Source organism: Setaria italica, chromosome IV (assembly GCF_000263155.2).
Source record: "Setaria italica strain Yugu1 chromosome IV, Setaria_italica_v2.0, whole genome shotgun sequence".
NCBI lineage: Eukaryota > Viridiplantae > Streptophyta > Magnoliopsida > Poales > Poaceae > Setaria > Setaria italica.
In genome coordinates this window covers 31,274,170-31,297,785 of record NC_028453.1, presented here as the reverse complement: position 1 = coordinate 31,297,785, position 23,616 = coordinate 31,274,170, and the positions used below count along the sequence as shown (strand labels likewise).

The 23,616-nt window shown below is 44.6% G+C and overlaps 1 pseudogene; it reads left to right on the top strand.

Annotated features, from left to right (window-relative positions):
• The window catches only part of LOC101756238, a 33,439-nt pseudogene extending 10,671 nt beyond the window's left edge, over positions 1–22,768 (top strand).
• Positions 22,769–23,616: the final 848 nt, after the last annotated feature.

The window sequence follows — 23,616 nt, the reverse complement described above, 5'->3', positions numbered from 1 at the left end:
CCAATATAAATAATAGAGAAGCACCAAAAGCTGCATGGGAACTTGTTTGTTTGCCAAAGGAAGAGGGTGGTCTTGGAGTGTTAAATCTGAGAACTCAAAATGAAGCTCTTCTACTCAAATATCTCCACAAATTTTTTAACAGGGCAGATATTCCATGGGTACACCTAATTTGGGAGAAATATTATGCTTCTGGTAGGTTACCAGGACAAGTCAGAAAAGGATCCTTTTGGTGGAAAGATGTTGTAAAACTTCTAGATAAATTCAAAGGTCTAGCATCAGTAACTCTGCATAATGGTATGACATGTCTTCTTTGGCATGACTTGTGGAACAATAAGATCCCTGCACAAATTTACCCACACTTATACTCTTTCACGACAAAGGAGGACATCTCTGTCAGGCGAGCATATGATTTGTCCGATTTGCATCAGCTTTTCAACTTGCCTCTATCAGCTCAAGCTATGGATCAGCTACTCCAATTGGGTACAGACTTGAATGCAGTCCAATTTAATGAGGAACATGACTATTGGACATATATCTGGGGTAATTCACACTTCTCTTCAACAAAAGTCTATCATACACTGTCTGGACATTGACAAGTTCATCCAGTTTTCAGGTGGTTTTGGAAGTCTAAATGCCAAAGCAAGCACAAATTTTTTTTCTGGCTCCTCCTCCATGATAGACTAAGTACAAGAAATGTACTTCGAAGAAAACATATGGCTTTACCCTCTTATTCTTGTGTCTTGTGTCAGCACAACAATGAGGAAACCTTGTTCCACCTTCTCCTACAATGCCCTTTTGCCCAGGAATGTTGGATCAATATAAGTCTGTTTGCTAACTTGACAGATGAACCCTACACCATCCTCACTAGCTTCAAAACTCAACTGCAAGTTCCATATTTGCTAAAGAAGCTCCTCTGCTTTTTCCTGTTAATTGATGCAAATATAGCTAAAGAAGCTGCTACTTTGGATATTGATCTATATTTGCATGACAAGATGGTAAAAACTTCAGTGTCTCATTGTGGGTTTCTTGAGTTGAATGCTCAGCAGGTATGGTCAAGTCCATATATCGTTTGCCTACTTTGCTTCTCAGATTCATTTTGTATTAACTGAAAGATTCATTTCCCTTTTTATTAGATGGAGCAAGCAAAACTATTTGAAGCACTTCTCTTTAATGGTTTGTTTGGAAAACTGTTCATTGGATCAAAAGCATCCAAAACCCCAAGGGAGTTCATTCTCAAGAAAGATGATATGTTCCTGTGGAACAATGCAAATATGTATTTGCTTTTACCTGTCGATCCTACTCTGGATTCTCACAAAAGTATTTGCAGTAACTGGCGTGTGATTGATGTGGCTGCCACAACTGTTGGACTCATGAGAAGCATTTATTCAAAGGACAAACAGAACCTATTTGATAAACTTAATCCTGAAAATAATGGTGGAGATCTCATTCATTTGGCCAACAAGTCATGCAAGGCTGATTATCTTAGAAACATGGTAGTCCTAGCACTTCACACTGGAAAGATATATACTGCTCTTGATGTAGCTGAATTATGTGCCAATAGCACATTTGATGGTGCATCTGATAAGAAAGAACCAGAATTCCAGACATTTGCAAAATACTTTGAGAAGAAGTATGCCAGATCTTGTGCATATTCATATGCTCATTCAAGAATACACTTTTAACCCACACTTTACTAACCCACTTCATTTGCAGGCACAGAATATTTCTTCGTCATCCCTTACAGCCATTGCTAGTGTTGAAACCCAGTCATAATCCCCACAACCTTCTTTCCTCAAAGAACAAACATGAAGGTCCTTATCTCCAATGGCTACTACTAGCTTCTGTTTACTCCAAGTCTAACATTTCATGTTGTTGTTTTCCAAGCAATATTTATTTAACCATCTCTATTCTTTTTACCTTGACTATGATTTGGTGATATAATCAATTTGATTAAACGAGAATATTCAGTGGATACTATTCCCATTTCAACTGTAGCCAAGTTGGTAATTTAGTACAAAGATTTGTTGTTTATATATGTTTATTGCTTTTTGCATGCAATGGTGTGGAAAATAAAAATAGGGTGAATGGACTTGTTCACATGCCTCCAGAGTTGTTGATTCCCCTTGATTTACCTATTGATGTTTTTAGAGTTTTCTATTTGTTTCCATCTCTGATGTATTGCATTGAGTCACTAATGCTATGGCCAGTACACAGATTCTGATATATCAAGCAACCTGGTATGAGATTGTGATTAATACTTTTGCTTATTTCTATACATAGTATACCATTATTTCCTTACATGTAATAATCAAACTCCGTACACTTCCTCAGATTTTGGAAGCTCTTACGACACTTAGATGTTGCGAGGACTTCTCTATGGAGCGTCTAGAGTTATTGGGGGACTCTGTACACTACGCCACATTTGATTTGTGATGGTACATGCAAATTAGCGTGCTGGTGGGCGTGATTAGCACCCGCCAGCACAAAACTTCCTTGGACCGACGAGGGAGCACCCGCAAGCACAGTGACCACTGTGCTGGCGGACAACGCAAGCACCCGCCAGCACAGATGCACCCCATCTATGCTGGCGGTGGGCTTATGTCACCCGCCAGCACAAAGGAAAAATTGCTGGTGGGTGACCTAAGAACCCACCAGCACAGATGCACCCCATTTGTGCTGGCGATTGGCTTATGTCGCCCGCCAGCACAGAGCTCACCCATTTATGGTCCTGTGCATCTTTTTCCCCCGGCAACCTTCCATTTGGAGCTTGCCCGAGAGAAGCTCGGGAAAAGCTCCAAAAACACCAAATCTAGGGGGAAGGTTTTGCTCTTGATTTTTTTGGAGGAGGTGGCTATATAAGGTGAGTTGTGCCATTCCAACCTTCTTTTTCAACTTCTATCCATCATTTCTAGCTTCATTAGCTTGTCATCTAGATCTAGAACTGGGAGAGGGAGAGGAGGGAAGAGAGAGAAAATGACTAGAAATGGATTATTTTTTAAATAAAGTTCTATGGTCATATTATAACCATTACAATGCTATGTTTATCATTTTAATGTAATATAGAATTGAGCTTAATTATATTTTTCCTCCTTACTAATTATTACATCCATAGTTTTAATTAATGAAGTTGATTATCTTAATATATAATTGAGTTTGATTTTTTTTCCTTCTTCTTATTAATTATTACATCCAAGGTTTAATTGAGTTCCATTTAGGGTAATGTAGAATTGTTTTTTATTAAATTCCATCCTACTTATTAGTTACTACATCCATAATTTAATTTAGTTTATAGAATAGCTCATTAAATTAGTTAATATAACATAGAATTCTTGTCATAGGTTGTTAAAGATGGATCATAGAGCATGGATGTATGGCATACAGAGATATTCGCATACTTTCATGTCAGAGGTATGGAAGTTTATGGAGGCTACGAAGAAGCACACTCGCATTTGCAAGACAAAAAAAAATACGTTGTCTGTATTTGGACTGTAGCAACAATATTGTATGGGAGGATACTAATGTCATTAGGAGTCATTTGATAAAGCGAGGTTTTGTGGATGGATACACAATTTGGTCCCGCCATGGTGAGGCAGGAGGTACTTCCAACAACGCAGACATCGATACTGGCTGTGATGAAGTGGGTGGTGATGATGCAAGCGACAATGATCATGTTATGATGGATGATGATTACGACCGTGGAGATTAAAATGGTGATCAAATAGATGTGCGTGTGGAACCACAGGTGGATGAGGAACGTGATGTTGATATGAAGGACATGTTGCGCCACATTGAACCGGAAGTGTTTCTAGGGAGTGCTAAAGGGTTAGAAAATTTTCAAACACACAAGAAGGCAGTAAAGGACCGTATTATGTGGGATGTGGGAAGGAGTGGACAGTGTTGCATTTCATCCTTCATCTTCTGATCCTGAAGGCTAAATTCGGCTGGTCAGACAATAGTTTCAATGATCTCCTTACTCTGCTGGGCAATTTGCTCGCGAAGTCTAACTTTGTGCCAAAAAATACATACGAAGCAAAGAAGATTACCAATCCATTGAAGATATGTGTGCAAAGAATACACACGTACCGGAACCACTGCATATTGTATCGTGGTGAGTACGCGGTATTGGAAAAGTGTCCAAATTGCGATGCTAGCCGTTACAAAAGTAATGCCGATTTCTGTGAGCACAGTGTCGCTTCCTCCATCAGGAATAAGAGGAAGAAGGTTGCAAAGAAAAGTGCTGGTGCTCAAGTGGAGGACGAGTCCTGTATAGGTACTGACACGATGACTTAGCGCAGAGTTCCTGCTTTGGTGATATGGTACTTGTTGGTGGTGGATCGTCTGAAGCGTTTGTTCTCAAACCCAAAGACCGCTGAAATAATGACTTAGCATGCTGATCGCCCAGTAAAGGATGACGGAAAGCTTTGACATCCTTCCGATGCTCGCCAGTGGAGGACCTTCAATGCCAATCATCTAGAGTTTTCAGATGAAAAAAAGGAATATACGGTTCGCGTTGAGTACAGACAGCATGAATCCGTTTGGTGAAAGAAGCAGCATGCACAGCACATGGCCAGTGCTGATGACCATATACAACCTTCCCCCATGGCTATGTCACAAGAGAAAGTTTCTTTTGCTAAGCATTCTCATACAAGACCCGAAGCAGCTTGGCATCGACATAGATATTTTCCTTCAGCCATTGATGGAAGATATGCAGAAGTTTTGGGAAGATGGGGTTTAGATGTGGGATGAGTACAGACATGAGCACTTCACACTAAAAGCCATTATCTTTGTTACCATCAATGATTATCCCACCCTATTTGTCCTGATAGGTCAGGTAAAAGGTAAGACAACATACATAGTTTGCCTAGATAAAACATCATATGTGTACCTTAAGGGATCTATGAAGATAGTATTCATGCAGCATAGGCGCTTCTTATTGAAGAAGCACAAATACCGCAGGATGAAGAACTTTTTCGATGGCACCAATAAGAATGACTTTGCTCCAAAACCGGCTACTGGTAAAATAATATTTGAAATGTGCGAGAAGGTCAAGTTCAAAGTCGGTAAGAAGCCATTAGGTGGTGCTGATAATTCGAAAAGGGGAAGGAAGTAGGCTGAAACTACAGATGTCACAGATCTTCAAGTATTTGTCATACTGGCGAGAGCTGGCGGTGCGCCATGCCATTGATGGGATGCATCTTCAGAAGAATGTGTTCGATAGCACCATCAGATTCTTAGGCTTATTAGGCAAGGCAAAGGATGGACTAAAATCACATAAGGATCTGGTTGACCTTCAAATCAGGCTAGAGCTTCACCCACAAGAACTACTTAATGGTAAGCATTTCCTTCCCCCAGCTAGCTACAACTTAACACCATATGAGAGATTAGCTATGTGCAAGTGCTTGCGCGGGTTGAAAGTGCCGACCGGATTCTCATCAAACATCTGGTCACTAGTCTCATTGAAGGACATGATGTTTGCCGGTTATAACTCTCATGATTGCCATGTGATGATCACAGTTTTTCTCGCTATTGCGATCCAGACTATTAAATTAGTAGTCGTAAAGATGGTTATTACACGGATGTGTTACTTCTTCAATGTGATTTTGCAAAAAGTGATTGATTGTGTCGAGTTGGCTAGGCTTCAACTGTTTGTGTCGGAAACTTAGGCCCATCTTGAGATGTGCTTCCCTCCGTCCTTTTTCGATATCATGGAACATCTCATGGTCCACATGGTCCAGCAAATAACTGAACTAGGGCCTATGTACTTCCATCAGATGTGGACATACGAACGTTTCATGTCGACTCTCAATGGATACATGAGAAACAAGTCCTTTCTAGAAGGCAGCATGATTGAGAACTACAATACAGAAGAGAGTGTTGATTGCTGCATAGATTACATAAAAGATAAGAGAGTTATTGGTTTACCGGAATCTCGACACAAGGGCAGAGTGTCCGGGAGAGGTACCATTGGAATGAAAAGATTCATAGACAAGGACAACCAACAATTGGAGAAAGTGCATCCAAGCATTCTACAACAGCTTGCAATAGTGGAGCCCTTCATCGAGCAACACCTAAATGAGGTCTGTGGACAAAGTAATGGTCGCTCGGAGGATTGGATCATCAAAGAGCAAAAGCAGCATTTCCTATCATGGTTGAAGGACCATGAGCAGCTATTTCATGGAAATTCCATAGAAGATGTAACATTGACTAGGTTGACGTCTGGGCCATCAAGCAACGTCACCTCGTGGCAAGCATATGAAATTAATGGATACACATTTTATACCACCGCAAAGGACAACAAAAGTGTGGCTTACCAAAATAGTGGTGTTCGCATAGAGGCGATTGATACATCCGGACAGAACATAACTTACTACGATTTCATAGAGGAAATATGGGAACTTGACTATGGAGAGAATATCTGGATCCCTATCTTTCAATGCTAATGGGTCGAACACCCGAATGGTGTTACAGATGACAATTATGGTCAACACTAGTAGACCTAGCCAATGTAGGTTACAAAGATGACCCATGGGTACTCGCTGAGCGTGTCGCACAAGTATTCTACATAATCGATCTTATGAATGCAAAGAAGCACATTGCCGTCTCTGAGAAACAAAGGATCCTTAGAGTTGGAGGTGTAGTGGACATTGAGGATTACAATCATTATGAGGAATTGGACCTTTTCAAAGACTATTTTCGAAGACCATGAACGAAGAATCAAGCATGTTGAAGCAAGCATTGATAAATCCATGAAGCCATGGTTATGTCCTGACTATGAAGGAAGAATTGTTCAAGGATAAATTACATTTATTTTCTATTATGTTGTAAGACTAATTAATATTCTTGTAAGACTTATTAATTATCTTGTAAAACTTTATTAATGTGGATTAGACTTTATTATCTTGTAAGTGACTACCAGCATAAGAAAAGGTTAGGGTACATCCATGTCACAATACAATGTAACCAGTTTTGATAATAGTGCAACTTATTACATCAATAATTAAAGGTCCTAGAGAGAATAAGTTCAAATGCATAAGAAAAGGGTAACGGTACAACCATGCATGTTACATATTTCATACTCCAGCTCGTCTTCTTAGATATGGAATATTGTTAAGGTCTCCAATCGTCCAGCCAAGAACTTCATCAAAATAAGTTAGAGCATGGATGAGAGCACTCTCCTTCGCTTCACATGGACGACCACATACACTACTATAAACGGAGGACATTTGAGACGTTAACTGATGTGGCATATAGAAAGTGAGTTGAGCCTGAAATTTCAAATCTAGGCTGAACATCTGGTTTCCACCCATGTAAGTCAAATCAAGCCTTTCCATGACTTGATCCAGAATCGCACGAAGGCTCGCTTCGGCAATAGTAGTACCATTTATATCGTATAAAAGATGATTAGAACATGATAAAAGTTAAAGGATGTAACACTACTAAAGTTAAAAAATGATAAAAGAATATTCCATACCATATCATGAAGCCGAGCCTCTCAGCAGTCACAATCACATTGTTGTCTCCCTCCTCGAGCCATCTAATTTGCAACTCCTCGAGCCATCTAATTCGAAAATATGAAAAGTCTGGCATAAAGTACACATGATCATTAAGCTGCTCTAGGTAGGCCTCCACGACGATCCTGTCAACAGTTACACTATATGGTGTTGTGCTACCCCATGTGGTGGTCCTCGACTCAGCTAGATTTAGCAAAGATAGTTACAAGGAATTCATAGGCATTATACAAAAGTAAGACATTCCTTGACAGTACTTAAATGCATGTTGAGATTCTATACACCTAAGTTGTATTACTAACTCTTGTATTTATATCCTCAAATTGCATACAAGCTTTACATAATAAAAGGGGGGAGCACGATGAAAAAAGGAAGAAAGCTATAAAAATAATATATCATAGATTCGTAACATAAAAACTTGGTTTGTTTCATATAATGTAGACTTGTCATTAATAACAACTCATCCTTTTTTTATTTGATTGCAATGCCACAAGCAACCTCCCGGTACTGCGCTATGCGGATATGACATGTGCGAGTTCCTCAGAAACAATGGGAGGTACCGGACGAACCTTGAAGACGTAAGTCTCTTATACACTGCCATGTGCTAACTTCCTAATGGTAATACATCATAATCTTCATTTACTGTATACCTGCAGATGCCTAGGATCGACATTCGCGATGTGGCGCTCGAAGAAAAAGGCATCGACAACATTTGTAGGGACATGGTGAGGTTTATCTAACGCGATATTTGTCATGAGGATGGAGCATTCTTTGATCAAGATAGCGTGTTGATGGTAGAAGAATGCAAAGAACTTCGTAGATGGGCGTAGTAGTTTTAATATTACTGACGCAAAGAATAGCTCTATTCCAAATGTTGAATTATTTGAATTATTTATTATTCAAGTTTGTTGAATAATGTGAATTATATATTATGTACAATGCGATTTTGAATAATGTGAATTATTTATTATTCAAGTTTGTTGTTACGTGGTTGGAGATACATATTTCAATTTGACGGCTAACCACTAGCGGGAAATAGAAATTATAAATAAATCACGGAAAATAATATATAGGATGGGAAAATAAATATTCCTAGCGGATGGCATAACCACCCTCCAGCACAGAAACCATCTGTGCTGGCGGGTGGCTAACATCGTCCGCCAGCACAGACGCCATTTGTGCTAGCTTAAGGTTGCTGGCGGGTGCTCAGCCCACCAGCACAGAGTCCTTCCAGCCGCTAGCACAGACCTTTTGTGGCATAGTGTAACTTAAGTATGCAGTGAGTTCCCACCTTTTCCTGACATTTCCTAATGAGCATGAGGGGCAGCTATCGTCCAGAAGGCAAGAAATGATATGTAATGCCAACCTTCATAGGCTTGGTACTAAACGCAAGATACAGGTAATTTGCTTATCAAAATTGGCAATATAAGCCTGCTTTTTGCTTCAAAATGAGCTTTAGCACTATTTTATTAGCTAAATTTGTTATTGGTGAATGTCATTCACAGGGTTACATACGTGATGCTGCATTTGATCCTCGTAGATAGCTTGCACCTGGACAGCAGCCGGTCCGGCCCTATATATCCTAGTGAATGCCCAGTAAATTCTGAGGTGGTAACTAAGGATGTTCATAGGTTTGATGACAAATCTATAATTAAAATAGGCAATGCGTGTGACAAGGGACACGGATGTGTTCCCAAACCATCTCTGATTGTGTTGAGGCTATAATTGGGGATATTATGTGGGAGGAGGGTTAAGAGCAGCTTTTGCTGCTCTCAAATGGTTGCAGGTTGAGATTGAAATTGAGGACGACCTGATTATGAAAGCCATGTCAAGTGCTTCTGTGCGGAATTACCTTCCAGAAGTTGGTGCAGTTGAATTGCTTCAAGAAAAACTAGGCTGTACTTTTTCGAAGAAAGGTTTGCTGATAGAGGCTCTCACCCACCCATCACAGCAACAATCAGGAGCAACATACTGCTACCAGGTATAGCCGTATGGATGGTATTTGCCATGAACTTTATTTAGCTAGTTTGACATATTTGATTACTTGGATCTTTTTCCATTTCTCTAACGGATACCTTTTGCTCCCAGCGCTTAGAGTTCCTTGGCGATGCAGTCTTGGATATTTTAATAACCCGACATCTGCATCTTAGATTTTCGAAGAAAGGTTTGCTGATAGAGGCTCTCACCCACCCATCACAGCAACAATCAGGAGCAACGTACTGCTACCAGGTATAGCCATATGGATGGTATTTGCCATGAAATTTATTTAGCTAGTTTGACATATTTGATTACTTGGATCTTTTTTCATTTCTCTAACGGATACTTTTGCTTCCAGCGCTTAGAGTTCCTTGGCGATGCAGTCTTGGATATTTTAATAACCTGACATTTGCATCTTAGGGCATGTTTGGAACTACTCCGCTTCAAAATCATCTTGCCAAACATCTCCAACTCCAACTATACCAACTTCAGAAAAAAAGTGGATCTGGGGGACAACTTCAAAGTTTTTCTGGAGCTCCTCAAAGCGTGCTTAAAAAACACAGGTTTCATATTTTCTCTTGGAGTTGGGTGAAAAATTACTCACCGATACCACTGATTACACATATTTTTTTGAAAAAAAAGAGAGGCGGTACTGTTCCACCCCCCTGGGTTCCCTCCCGAGGCATCTGTTGCATCCCCTCCTCGCGAGCGCTGGCCCCCCTGGCCTGGACCGTGGATCACAACCGCGCCACCATGGCCTCAGAGCCTCAGACCTGCTAATTGCACGTTCTAAGCCCCGTAAACCGTGCTGGTGCACAGGCCGGCATGGCTCGTCGGCACCGGCGATGGCCTCCACCATGAGCCACTGAGCTCCCACGGACCGAGGAGCTTGACATCATCAGCATCCTGCACGCGGACCACTGAGCCACTAGTGCATGCACTTTTACACTAAAGGCCGATTGGTTCCGCTGTTCTGCAGCTTCTCAGCCTGGCCGATTGAATTCAGCGTGAGGAGGGGGCACTTGGCGTGGTTGATTTTGTAATTTTATTTAATACCACATATTAGCTATGCTAAATTTTTGTTGGAACAATATTATTTATATTCTCCAATATAAAAATTATTCATGGGTAAAAATAAGATGAAGCATAGCGCCTCATGTACTGTAGCGGTGCGGGAAAAAACTACCCAAGGGCAAGAGTGACTATTCCCACTAGTTCCTACAATTTCTGAAGTCGGATTTGCATCTGGTAGCCAAACAGGTACATATCTCCCTCTGGAGTGGGTGAAGTTGAGCTTTAAAAAAAATGAAAAGTGGAGTTGGAGGAACAGAACTGGTTTTTTTTTAAAGTGCAGCAGTCCTAAACATGCGAGTCGTAAAGAGATCGATTAGGGGCAACGGACAGATTTGCGGTCTGCGTCCGTAAATAATGAAAATTTTGCACAAGTTGCAGTTAAGCACAATCTCCATCACTTTCTTCGGGATTCTTCTGAGTTCCTACAAGACCAAATTACCGAATATGTGAATAGTCTGCAAGTTTCATCAATGGATGGAACCAGCCTTTTATCCAATGGACCATCTAGTGGGCCAAAAGTATGCGCTCTCTCTCCCCTTCCCTCCCTCTCCCTCTCTGTGTGCGCGCGCTATTCTTATGACAGTACATAACTAATTAATTAAGATTTCAGATCCGTTATTTCATCTAGGAGTAGCATATCAGTGTATTGTTCATTAATGTGCTTTTCAGTCTGTTGACCTTCCATGGTTAAAACTTATATTAATATACAGTTCTACTTGCTTTTTTTTATTCAAATTGTGAACCACTAAAATCTTGTGAGTAAAAATGCATGCAATGTAATGGTAGGCGGCGGGTAGCCAACCACTAACCCCAATTCTTGGCTAAGGCCCAGGATACTGTTGAAACATTGTTTTTAAAACTTTGGTTGAAACATCGTTCTTATCTAGAGTACTACATTTCACTTTGTCTTCTTTCTTGCACAGGTTCTAGGTGATATCTCGTAGAAAGCATTGCAGGTGCAATTCTTAAAGACAGCAAACTTGATTTGGATGTAGTTTGGAGGGTTTTCAAACCTCTTCTTTCCCCAATTGTCACACCTGAGAATCTGGAGTTACCCCCATTCAGAAAACTTCATGAATGGTGTGACAAGAATGGGTATTTTTTTGGAATTAAGTGTGAAAATCAAGGAGACAACATAATGGTTGTTCTAAATTTACAACTCAAGGACCGTTCTTGTTGGCCAAGGTCACGGGAAGAAGAAACTAGATGCAAGAGCACATGCAGCATCCTTGTTGCTCAGGGATCTGGAGGTATCTCTTCCTGTTTTGCTTTATAATTCTTCTGGTAATTCATGCTGACTGGTTTACGGCAGCAGCTCAACGTACATATCTATTCTTGTTTCCAGGATAATGGACTTCTGATTTCAAATAATGCTAGCAGAACGGAGCAATTTGAAAAGAAATCTGGTAGTCAGAAACATCACAACAACTCTTGATGCTATGGACACAATGAATATAGCACCACCTAGGCAGAAGGAATTAAGTGTGTCAAGTACTACTCCAGCACTAAGCAGAGAATAGACCTTCCATCCAGCGTTTTTAGTCCCGGTCGTTTTTTGATCCGGGACTAAAGAAGCTTTCACTACTGGAAAACTGAGCATTCGTCCCGAGGCTCAGTACCGGTTGTATTTTGACCCGGTACTAATGTGAGTATTAGTACCGGGCCTAACAGATAGTTCCCGAGGAGCCGCTCGTGACTCCCTCCCCCCCCCCCCCCCCCGTACCGGGTGAGGGCATCAACCGGTTCAATGTGGTGCAGCTAGGGAAGAAGCTGAAGCTGCAGCTCAAGCACAACAACATTTTGAAGCATCAGCATCAAGGACTAAGAGGTTGGTACTGAAGCTGCACAAACAGCATTTTCAAAAATATGTGTACTGAGCCTATTGCATTGTACAACTATATCTGTTTGCCATGAACAATGTTTGTTGGCTGTCAACTATATCCGTTTGCCATGAACTATGTTTGTTGGCCATGAATGAAATTCAGCAATCAACAAAGGGATCCCAAAAATAAAAGTGATGGTTCATTCATTACACCAAGACACAATACATTGTTGACTACAATAGAGATACCATAAGTGGAACACAAATGTTACTATTACTTCAACATGTTTCCAACAACAACACCCATAAATCCTACAAGCAATACAGTCAACAGCAGCAAGGCATTCATCATTTATCCAATTTGGCCTCCATGGCTTCCTTCTCAAACTTCACACTTGCAACTGCCCTCTCTGCACGCTCCATGGATTCATCTTCTTGTTCATCAACTTGGTCATCAACTTACCAATGAAGCACTTCAATCACCTTGGCATCAAACAAATCTTTGAAATAAAACCTTTCCCACCTATAGTACTCACATTTATCTGCAATCTGAACATCAAGTCAAGAAAAGGAATCCAACACCAAATGCAAATGCCGAAACCAAAAAAACTGAAATCAAACTCACCCATCTTTCATTCCTTGGACATTTTATGTAGATCCAACCGTAGTTCACCGAATCTTGCTGTGTGCGCCGCTCAATTACCCATGCCCTACAGCACAAAGGGCACTGGATCAAAGGTAAGCCCGTCTCCTCACTGACAAGGGCATCTACAACCGGCCTCCTCACACTTGACGACGCTCCAACCTACAACATGGCTTGCGCGTGGCGGATAGGGAAAGAAGGGACGAGCAGCGGGCGTGGTCCCGATCCTGGGAGGATGAGCAGCGCAGGGAGGAAGAAGAGGAAATGGGGAACAGGGGAGATGGGGAAGGGGAGATGGATGGCATCGGGTCTATTAGCGGGAGGTTAACGGAGGAGAAAGGTGAGGGCACACAGGTCTTTTGGCACCCCTTTTACACGTTGTCGCAGGGACGTGGCGTGCCACGTCAGCAAAAGTGGCAAATCTGTTGCTTCGTTTCGTTCGCGATGGCAAAAACGTAGAAGCTCCCGTAAAAGTGGCAAATGAAGGAGTGCCATTTGCAATGGTGGCAAATATGTAGGCGTGGGACTAGCAGCGCGCGACAAGGCCCACACAGAGAAGATAAGGAAGCCGGAAGAGATTCGGTGGAGAAAAGGAAGGAGAGAAAAAAAAAGCTCAACTCGCGGCTCGCTGTACCCCAACAGACACCGCGCTTGCCTCGTGGGGCGTGGAAGGAACGGATGAGCGGGACGATGATTGGACGGTTGGATGGTCTGGTTACAAAATAACTTATTCTACAGCTGGCTGCAGATAAATAGATCTATATATACATAGTATATCTCAAATGTATTATTAAAGATAAATATAACTTTATATATATTAGCGTATCAGAACTACTATACATAAAGGAAACAAATACAAAATATGAATATAGAATAAAGAAACAGAAAAGAAAATAAGAAAAGAAACAAAAAAATGAATTAGTACCGATTGGGGAGACCAACCAGTACTAATTAGGCTAGCGTTGCGCACGACATGGCAGGTACTATGGTCTCCCCAACTGGTACTAAAGGGGTTATTTCAACCGGTACGAAAGGCCCCCCCTTTAATACCGAACTACCAATACCGGTTGCAAAATCGGTACTAAAGGGGTTCCCAACCGGTACTGATGGGGCTTTCCTCAGTAGTGTTTAGTCCCAGGTCCAAAAACCAGCTTCGACGAGGACTGTTTAGTCCCGGTCAGTAATATCAACCGGGACTAAAGAGCCTCCTTTAGTCCCAGTTGTAATGGCTAGGAACAACGAGGGAATCTGGTGGGGCATTTAGTCCGAGTTGGTAACACCAACCAGGACTAAAGGCCACTCATTTAGTCCTGGGTGTTTCCAACCGGGACTACCGGGACTAAAGGATGATCTTTAGTCACGGTTGAAACCAACAACCGGGACTAAATCCACTCTTTTTTTTATTCCCCCCGATCTACTATCTCTCCCCACCGACTTTAACTTATCGCCACCCCACCGGCCTCTCTCTCCTCCACTACTACCTTATCCTTTCCCAACCCACCACCGGCCTCTCTCTCCCTCCACTGCTTCCTCTCTTCCCTCTCCTCCACTCTGCTCTCTAGGCGCCCCCCCCCTGACCAGGCCGTCTGGCTACCGGCACCGCGGCACGCCGGGCATCCTCGGTCGGGGCCCTGGCCGCCGGCACGCGGCCCTCCCCGGCCGGGCCGCACGGCCGCCAGTGTGCGGTGTGCAGGGCCTCCCCGGCCCAGGCCCTGACCGCTGGCGTGGGGCCTCCCCGACCGGGCCGCCTGGCCGTCGATGTGTGCCATGCACGGCCGGGCCCTGACCACCAACGCGCGGCCCTCCCCGGCCTGACCGCCTGGCCGCCGGTGCGCGGCACGCAAGGCCTTCGCGTCTGAGCTCTAACCGTCGGCACAGGCCCTCCCCGGCTGGGCCGCCTGGCCGTCGGCCTGCGTGTCGGTGTTTTATACTCGTCAACCTACCGAGGGGTATCCCAAGGTAGTAGATTGGTTGGTGGGGGATCATTGGACCTGGAACTCGAACGTAAAAGCGAGGACACAAGATACAGATTTATACAGGTTCGGGCTACCAGAGTAGTGTAATACCCTATATCCTGTTTAGGGTGTTGTATATTGCGTCCTGTGCTTGGGTGTTACTTGGTGTTGAGGATTCGTTCATCTGTTGTATTTCTATGAGGTCTTGGCCTACCAATCTAGGGACCCCTACCCTCCTTTAGATACTCTAGCGGACGGGATTACTAGTCAGTTACAAGGAGGAGTCCTAGCAAGATTACATGGTATGAGTCCTACTAGTATTACAGAGGAATCCTAGTAGGAGTTCGTCTTCTTGCTTCCTTGTGGAACTGGGGATCTATCTCTGACAAACCCCCGAGCGTGTAAAGTAGTATGTTCTGCCTTTTGGTGAGAAGAGCGTGTGTTGCCGCTGCGAGCCTCCAGCACTTAGTGTACCGAATCCGTGGTCGTAACCTCTGAAATTCGATGTACCAAGCCTGTTGGCGAAGCTTCCGAAACTCAGTGTAAAAACTCGTGGCGATAGCCTCCGTAATTCGGTGTACCAAGCCCATGGCTGTCGTTAACATGCCCCAAGAGTAGTCGGTGAAGTGTAGCTCTGAAGGGTAATTCCTGTCGAGAGGCTTACACAAATAAGTAGTCAGCACATTCACTAACCATGCTGAAAACAAGCCAAAGAAAAATAATTATTAAAAAAGTTACTTAGCATGATTCATGGACGATTGGCGATGAAGCTGCGATGGTTGTTGATGAAGCCGACTAATCAAAGTTTATTCCGACTAGTTGTCAACGGTGTCAGACTTATTCTCGACTAGTTTTTAGTTGAGACGAGTAGTCAAAGTAGTCGAAGTAGTCGTTAGCGAGCTGGTGTAGACGTCTTGCTCTTGCAAAAGTAGTCGATCGCATCATCACAGATTTGTTGGTGTTGCCACACAAGCTTAAGTCCTTCTGATAGTTTTTTTGGCATGCGTATAGCTAAATACACCATTGATTTCTAGTGCTAGAGGGAACAGCGGCAACTATTTCTTTATTTTGATGCTTGGTGTGCCTTTCTATCTTCGATCAACAAAGCTGGTCTCCGCTTCAAACTTGACTAAGGAAATCGATTCCCTGTAGGATTCCGTCTTGACGCCGTCCAATTCTATTCCATCTCAATCTTGATGCTTGGATACGATCAACGGCAAGTGAATTGCTCCACTCTGCACTCCGTTTCGAATTTCAATTCGACGAGAACAGATGCTAGCTCGAAATTAGCCTATCTGGCGACTTCGCCTCTGTGGCAGAACCGCCCAAATTAACCTGACTAAAATGCATTGAAGTCGCCTGACACGCAATTATGCACTTTAAGCAAGTCAACTTGGTCGACCGTCGGATTTCATCCGATTAACCACATAAACAGGATCGAGAAGCATCGCTCACGCGAAGGTGAGTAGCACAGAGGTTACAACATTCCATCACGACAACAAGTTCCACATTTTATTACATCAGAGTTTTTGAAATTCAGACCGAAATTTTGCAAGGTTCAAAGTCAAATAAAACTAGCGGATGCTAAACATCGATACATGACATCACGACGGAGCTGATCATGACATCAAAAATTCCTTCCTTCGCCGTCCGAGGAAGGATCCCACTCGACTGTCCAGCCTGGAGGAAGCTGGGTCGGCCAAGTGGTACCAGCAACTAAACTATTGACATTACCTGAAAAAGATTAGCCACAACAAGGCTGAGCAACTAGTACTCAGCAAGACTGACCCGTCGGAAAGACACGACCGAGACCTAGACATGCAAGGCCTTCTGGCTCGGGGGTTTTCTTTGCCAAAGCGTCTAAAGTCAGTCCTTACTTTCAACATTTTAGCTCATGTTCTATGTTCTTTATCCAGTCTAGATGAGCAACTTATACTAAACAAGCATGATTTCCAAACAATTACTTAACAAGCATCCAAATTAAATCATCATCATGTTCCATCTTTACTCAGTGCAGAATAGCGATCAAGTAGTCCCAAACTAAGAGAGGCAGACGAATCGATTTGAATTTATTAACCATGCATGGCAAACCTAATCTCACGACATCCGCGCACCACGAAGGGTCACTTCATTTGTCCGTCGTCCCCATCGATCCCTTAGGCACGTGCCAGGGCCAACTGCCTTTGGCGTGCAATGCTCCATAATCCCGGCCTCTGCCGTACTATGACCGCACTTGCACCCACATGATGCACCATGGGAACGATGTTCCAAGGACAGCCGGAGGGTATGCCACGCCCCAGTTCAATCAGGTAATAGGCTTCCCCATCCCATACTAGGTATGAGATTAGTACCTTCAAACACTTGATCATGAATGCCGACACGTTTCGACCTTAGTTCATTTTCATTTAGACAGACGGGGCAATCCACCAAGTATCGAACATAAGCCTGACCCCATCCGTCGTCCTTATAGTTGCGACATAACTGAAATATTCAACTCCTATAACTCGCGAGTGACAGGAGATCACTCGACTTTTACCGAAACCTATTAAGCATTGCAACTACTCGGCCTTAGAAACTAGTATTCAAATCAAGGTACTAAGTTCATGCATCTACGGTTCCAATCAACTCCTTCCAACGTAAATGCACAATCATAAGCATCAATAAGTGGCAAAAAAGTAAAACAGGGAATTCATGCACCGGGGCTTGCCTTCAGGAAAAGCTTGCGGGTCCTCGGGGTCTTGCTCTGGTTCGGGCTTTCCTTCGAAGGGATGCAGTTCCTCGGCGGGGTCTTCTTCCGGTGCCGGGTGAAGCTCGTACGTTCCGTCGGCGAGATTCAACTCTACACGGAAATGCAATGCAGGGGTTAAACATTTTAGATGGTTATTTCAACACACTCATGTTTTAACTCGGACACTTGTAGCAAGGCTACAGGAAAGGTGGGGGAGTTCAACTTCTGTTGGTGGAGAACAGGATGAGAGGGTCGGGTTGGGAGAAACTTAGGGTCTGACCCTCAGATTTAAGGAAAAACCGTACCGCGGTCCTCAGACTCAACACAGAGGAATCCCCGAAAATATTTCACCGATACCCTCGGGTCAAGGAAAAAGTTACAGACGAGCCCTCGGGCGAGGCGGAGAAAGGGTCGGCGAAACTTGGCAGGATCGGGCGAGACGAAAGGAAAAAGGGGTCGGGCGAACCGAACGAAAAGGGATCGGACGAGACGAGACACAAGGGGTCGGACGAGACAAAACAAAAGGGGTCGGACGAACCGGACGGAAAGGGGTCGGACGAGACGAAACAAAAGGTTAAGCATCTTACCTCCAGGTCTACCGGTGAAGCCTTGGGGACAAAGGGAGTAGGCTGGGCGGAAGGTCGTATGCACTAAGGCTTGGCGGCGGTGAGGCTCGAGGGTGCTCCGGTGGCGGCGGTGCTTCTTGCGGACACAAGCGAGCTCGAGTACCGCGCGGAGGAGCGGGCCGTTGGTGGGTTGGAAGAAACGGCTGGAGCGAAGAGGGGAACTTTCTCAAGAGTGTGGCGGCGAAGTCGCCGGAGTGTGGGGTGGCGCAAAGGGGTGAGCTCCACAGGAGCTCAGCGGTGGCGCAGAGGAGAAAGCGGTGGCGCAGGTGCGGGCGGTGGCAAGGGGTGGCATTGCCGGTGAGGGGGGGGTTTCCTTTTATAGGGCCGAGGTGGCACGAAGGGTCGAGGCGGGGCTCCGGTGGGGAAAGGATAAGGCCGGGAGTGGCGAGTGCGCGGGCAAGGCGGCCATTGGCCGGCGACGCCATTGGGCAGCGGAGGCAGAGCTCCGGGTGGTCTGCGGCGGCGATTGGCCTTGGGCGGCGCGCGTCTGGGGCTTCCGATCTGTCGGGCGGGCGAGGCGGAAGGGCTACCATGGGGGTTGGGTGAGCAGGCGGAGACGCAGGACGCCGCGGTCGTGGCAGCTTTCCCAGCGAACGGGCGGAACGGGGTTGGCGGAGCGGAGCCGTGGCAGGCAGAAGGCCACCTGCGCGCGGCCGTCGGTTGGCTAGCCCGGTGTTCGCCCCGTCCTATCGCAGGCGCGGGTTGGGCGCCGTGGCTCTCGTCCTGTCGCTATCGCGCTGGTGATAGAGCGCCGGCGAGCTGCCGGTGGCCGGCGGCCACGCGGCGCGCGGCGCGCGAGCGAACGTGCTCTGGCGCGCGGGCGTTGAGGGCCCCTTTCGGGCAGTAAGCCCGGCCAGCTTTGGAGCGATCCTCCTCCGAATCTTTCAACACAACTTCCGAAACTCCCTTAAACAAACTTGCTCAACTCTGATCGTTCTTCAAACTTTGTTTAAGGTGTTGGTTTAGATTGTGAAAGGATTCAAAGATAGTTCTTGCCAAGGTTAGCCAAAAATCTGGAATTTCAGACTTAGGATTCTTAAGGCATCCATGGTGAGTTGACTGGTTTACCTCACTTGACCGGGATTTTGAACAAGTTCGGGTCCGATTTGGATCTGGGTCAGTGTAACAAAGTTGGAACACACTCGAGGTACTACAACTTTCATTTAGGTCCTGACTTGAGTTTAGATAGGAAATCAGGAGATGAAAGCTTGCAAGATGGAGGAAAACTCGAACTAAAGGACTTAAGAGATTTTTAGGGTCCTTTAGTAAACCGGTTTTGGATTGCTATATTTGACTCCCTTCCACTCCGAATTAGTCAAAGTGTCTTTAACAAAAGTTGTTTGAATTAAAAAAAAATTTTACAACTCTTATTTGGGCAGAAACTTAAGTTTGCATATAAAATTTCAAGCTTTATTCCAAACTCTAAAAAGAGCTTCTTAGGGTTATAAAGGTCATTTCAATTCTTTAATCAGGGATTTATCACTGGTTTATAGTTAAAAGTACTTAATTTAGGTAGAGTTGTTACAGCCTCGGACTCTGATGTAGTTGCACATCAAGTCGTTGATTAGATGGGAGAATAGCGTTCTTATCTTGTAGAGTAGATTGATCTTGATGAGGTCCTTCAAGCTCGCCCGATGATCTCGATGATCACCTCTACCTGGCGTGCCAGATGTCGGTGTTTTATACTCGGCAACCTACCGAGGGGTATCCCGAGGTAGTAGATTGGTTGGTGGGGGATCGTCGGACCAGGAACTCAAACGTAAAAGCGAGGACACAAGACACGAATTTGTACAGGTTCAGGCCGCCAGAGTAGCGTAATACCCTACGTCTTGTTTGGGGTGTTGTATATTGCGCCCTATGCTTGGGTGTTGTTTGGTGTCCAGGATTTGGTCCTCTATTGTGGTTCTATGAGGTCTTGGCCTACCGATCTAGGGACCCCTGCCCTCTTTTATATACTCCAGGGGCGGGATTACTAGTCGGTTACAAGGAAGAGTCCTAGTAGGATTACAAATGAATTCTAAGTAGGAGTCCGTCTTCTTCCTTTCTTGTGGGTACTAGGGATCTATCCCCGACAATGCGGCCCTCCCCAGCCGGGCCGCCTGGCCGCCAGCGCGCGGGGCCTCCCCGGCCGGCCCCCTGGAGGCTCTACGGAGAGGGGAGGGCAGTGCGCGCTGCTGCCAACGCGGTGCTGAGTGGCGAGCTAGACACGGCACAAGCGGACCGTGCAGTGAGGCTGGCACTGGCGTGCTGCCACCTGAACCCCAGGGAGAGGCTGTCCATGAGGGCAGCCATGTAGATGCTGTCCGGCGGGGCGGAGGCGTCGGAGCCTCCGCTTCAGAAGCCCGCTTTCATCTGGCCCCCGGGCGGGGATGGGGAGGAGATGGAGGTGTTGCTGCAGGTCGGGGTGCTCTTCACGGGAGGGCAGACAAGATTCTGTTCCATGACCACTTCCGTCACTGGAAGGTGAATTATATTATTGAGAAGTTGTTCTAGCATATTTGTAGTACAAAACTCCTGAGAAATTGTTTTATGAAATATGTTCGTAATTATTGGCTTTGTAGAACACATAAGTTGATCGGAACGAAATCAGAAATGAAGTATTAGCAGGTTGTTTTCATCTGTGTTAGCAGGTTGTTTTCTTCTCAAGTGAATGCTTTCTTATTCCCTATCTGCAATAATTTAAAAGGGGGGCAGTTTTTTTATTTTTTTTGAACCTTTTAGTCCCGATCGGTAATACCAACCGGGACTAAAAGGAGGTCTATAGTCCCGGGTGAATAACCGGGACTAACGAGGGGACCTTTAGTCCCGAATGATTAGTCCCGGTTAGTTTTTCGAGAGATACGAGGCTTACCAACCAGGACTAATGCTTCGTATTTCCACCAGTGCTGGCTCTGTTCTGGGTAAAGCATGTATGCGTTCTAATCTAAGCTGGTTTGTTATCCTATATTTGTCGCGGCCTCGTCCAGGCATATCCCTTACAAAAGTTGACAAGAATTCAATCATGCATTTTATTTGTGCAGTGGTTGTGAAGGTTAATAAATTGAGTAAAGGAGGACCTCGTGTATCATTGTACGAGTCATGCAAAAAGCTACAATGGCCAATGCCTACGTTCGAATTTGTGGAAGTCAAACCACGGTGATTGTCTTCGTAGTTGGCTTGCGTAAATAGCTATCAAATGATCTAATCTTTCCACTTTTTTTACAATACCAGCGCGTGCCGGCCCGTCATTTAGTGATTCCTCGCCAAAGGTTGCACCCCTAGGATTTGCATTCGCTTCGACAATAACAATGCACATACCAAACAACGATGTCATCAGCATCACAGGAGATGGCCGTGCGGATAAGAAGAGTGCACAGGATTCTGCTGCGCTGCACATGCTCTATGAGCTGCATGCAGCGGCGAGGCAGGTTCCAAGTCGAAGAAGTATGAGCAACTGAATGAAGGCGGGATGTTAAGAATGTTTGCTCATTCTATTCGCTTTGAATTCTTGGAATAATTTCAAGATTAGTTTCCCTTGATCAGGACTTATGGATGAAAACAATCAAAAACGTGTTTGAAGTAATACTTGTGCATTCTATTTTGTTTTTCCTTAAGAGTTTGTTAGGTGCATGGCTGAGTTAGTTGGTCATGCGCATGGGAGCGCGTCTTAGGCGTGCCATGATCCTGATGTCTTATGACCTGATGTCTTGGGATGGCAGGTGTCGAGAAGGGTCGTGGCGCGCGCATGTCGGTTGATCGAGACCGAGTCTTTCGGTTGTAATTTGTTTGCTTTATATGTCAAAAAAGAGACAAAATGCTGCCGCATTCTGCAGCACATATCTTGTGTGTTTCTATCTATAGCGTTCGTGTGAGTGAGTGCACGCGCTTCTGAGCTCGTCGCTTCCGACACTCTGGTGATCTCCGACAAGACGAACGGAAAAAGGTCCAAATTATTTTTCAACAATGTTTTGTAACGAAACGGCTTATGTTGTGGTGGTAATAATAACAACGAAGTGTGCTATGCATTAGTGCATCAAGTGTAAATGGCTGCAAATAACTCTGGAAAGTGAGAGTCCCAAACAGATGTCGTTTCTTCCTCCGACTAGTACGGCATAGTTGTTGCTGGAGACATCAGAGCGGATGCGGAGACATGGATTGCACAACCACGGCAATTGCGCCCTCTGCACTCAAGAGAATTATTAGCTCACATGTGACAATAGTAGTGTGCCAGTGTGTGCCTTTCATCCGATGGTTCCTCGCAAAAGGTTGAGCCCCAAGGACTCGCATTCGCTTCTACAATAACACCGCACATACCAAATAGGATATCATCAGCATCACAGGAGATGGGCGTGCGGATAAGAAGAGCGCACAAGATTCCGTTGCACTACTCATGCTCTATGAGCTACAACGGCGAGGTAGGTTCCAAGTTCAAGAAGTACGAGCTACCACCCCTTGACGATAGTTAGCATGCTAATTCGTAAACCGCAAGTACATAAATTAGTTGTAGCTTTTTTCTTAGAGTATTCCCCCAAGGTTTATCAATTCGTGGAACAAATGGATTGCTGGCTCTCACTTTATACCAATCTTGCTAACGAAACTGAGTGTATGTATTGTGTAGAGAGACAAACTAAACTAATAACAGAGATTGAGATAATATAGCAAAGGTTAACACAAGATAGGAGATAGAGATAGATATAAGCGTTCCCTCCATAGGATCTAGGTTCACAAGAATATGCATCTACTACACAGATGGATGCGGCCCTCACTAGTTATCACAGCGGTTACGTGCTCGCTCGGCCTTTTCCCCACTGCATACTGTCACTACACAGGGATAATCAATCACCTCGCTCACACACTGTATCGAAGCATCCACAGAGTTAAGCTAATCACCACAATTACCAAAAATTCTACTAAAAACATATGTTGTATAGGATAGAAATCTCACATATGTAAACAAAGCATTGCAACAATATAGATCATGATGCATTAATAAGCACAAAGAACATGTAGAACATGTAGCAGTTACATATCAAGGATCATATCAATCCTAAGGATGAACAGAGGCTTTACCCCGTGATTTTACACATGATGACATAAAAAAGGGGTAAGGAGCACCTGGAGAACACCCTGACTGAAGACGAAGACGAGGGGAGGCACGAGGGACTCAGGCCGATCGGCCTGAGCCACCCTAAGCCGATCGGCCTAGGGGTTTCCTCCCTCCTCTGGAGGTCCCCTTTGACGACGATGCTTCTGATCAGATCTAAATCCCTATTTCTTCTCTTCACTACGGGACATAGGTGGTAT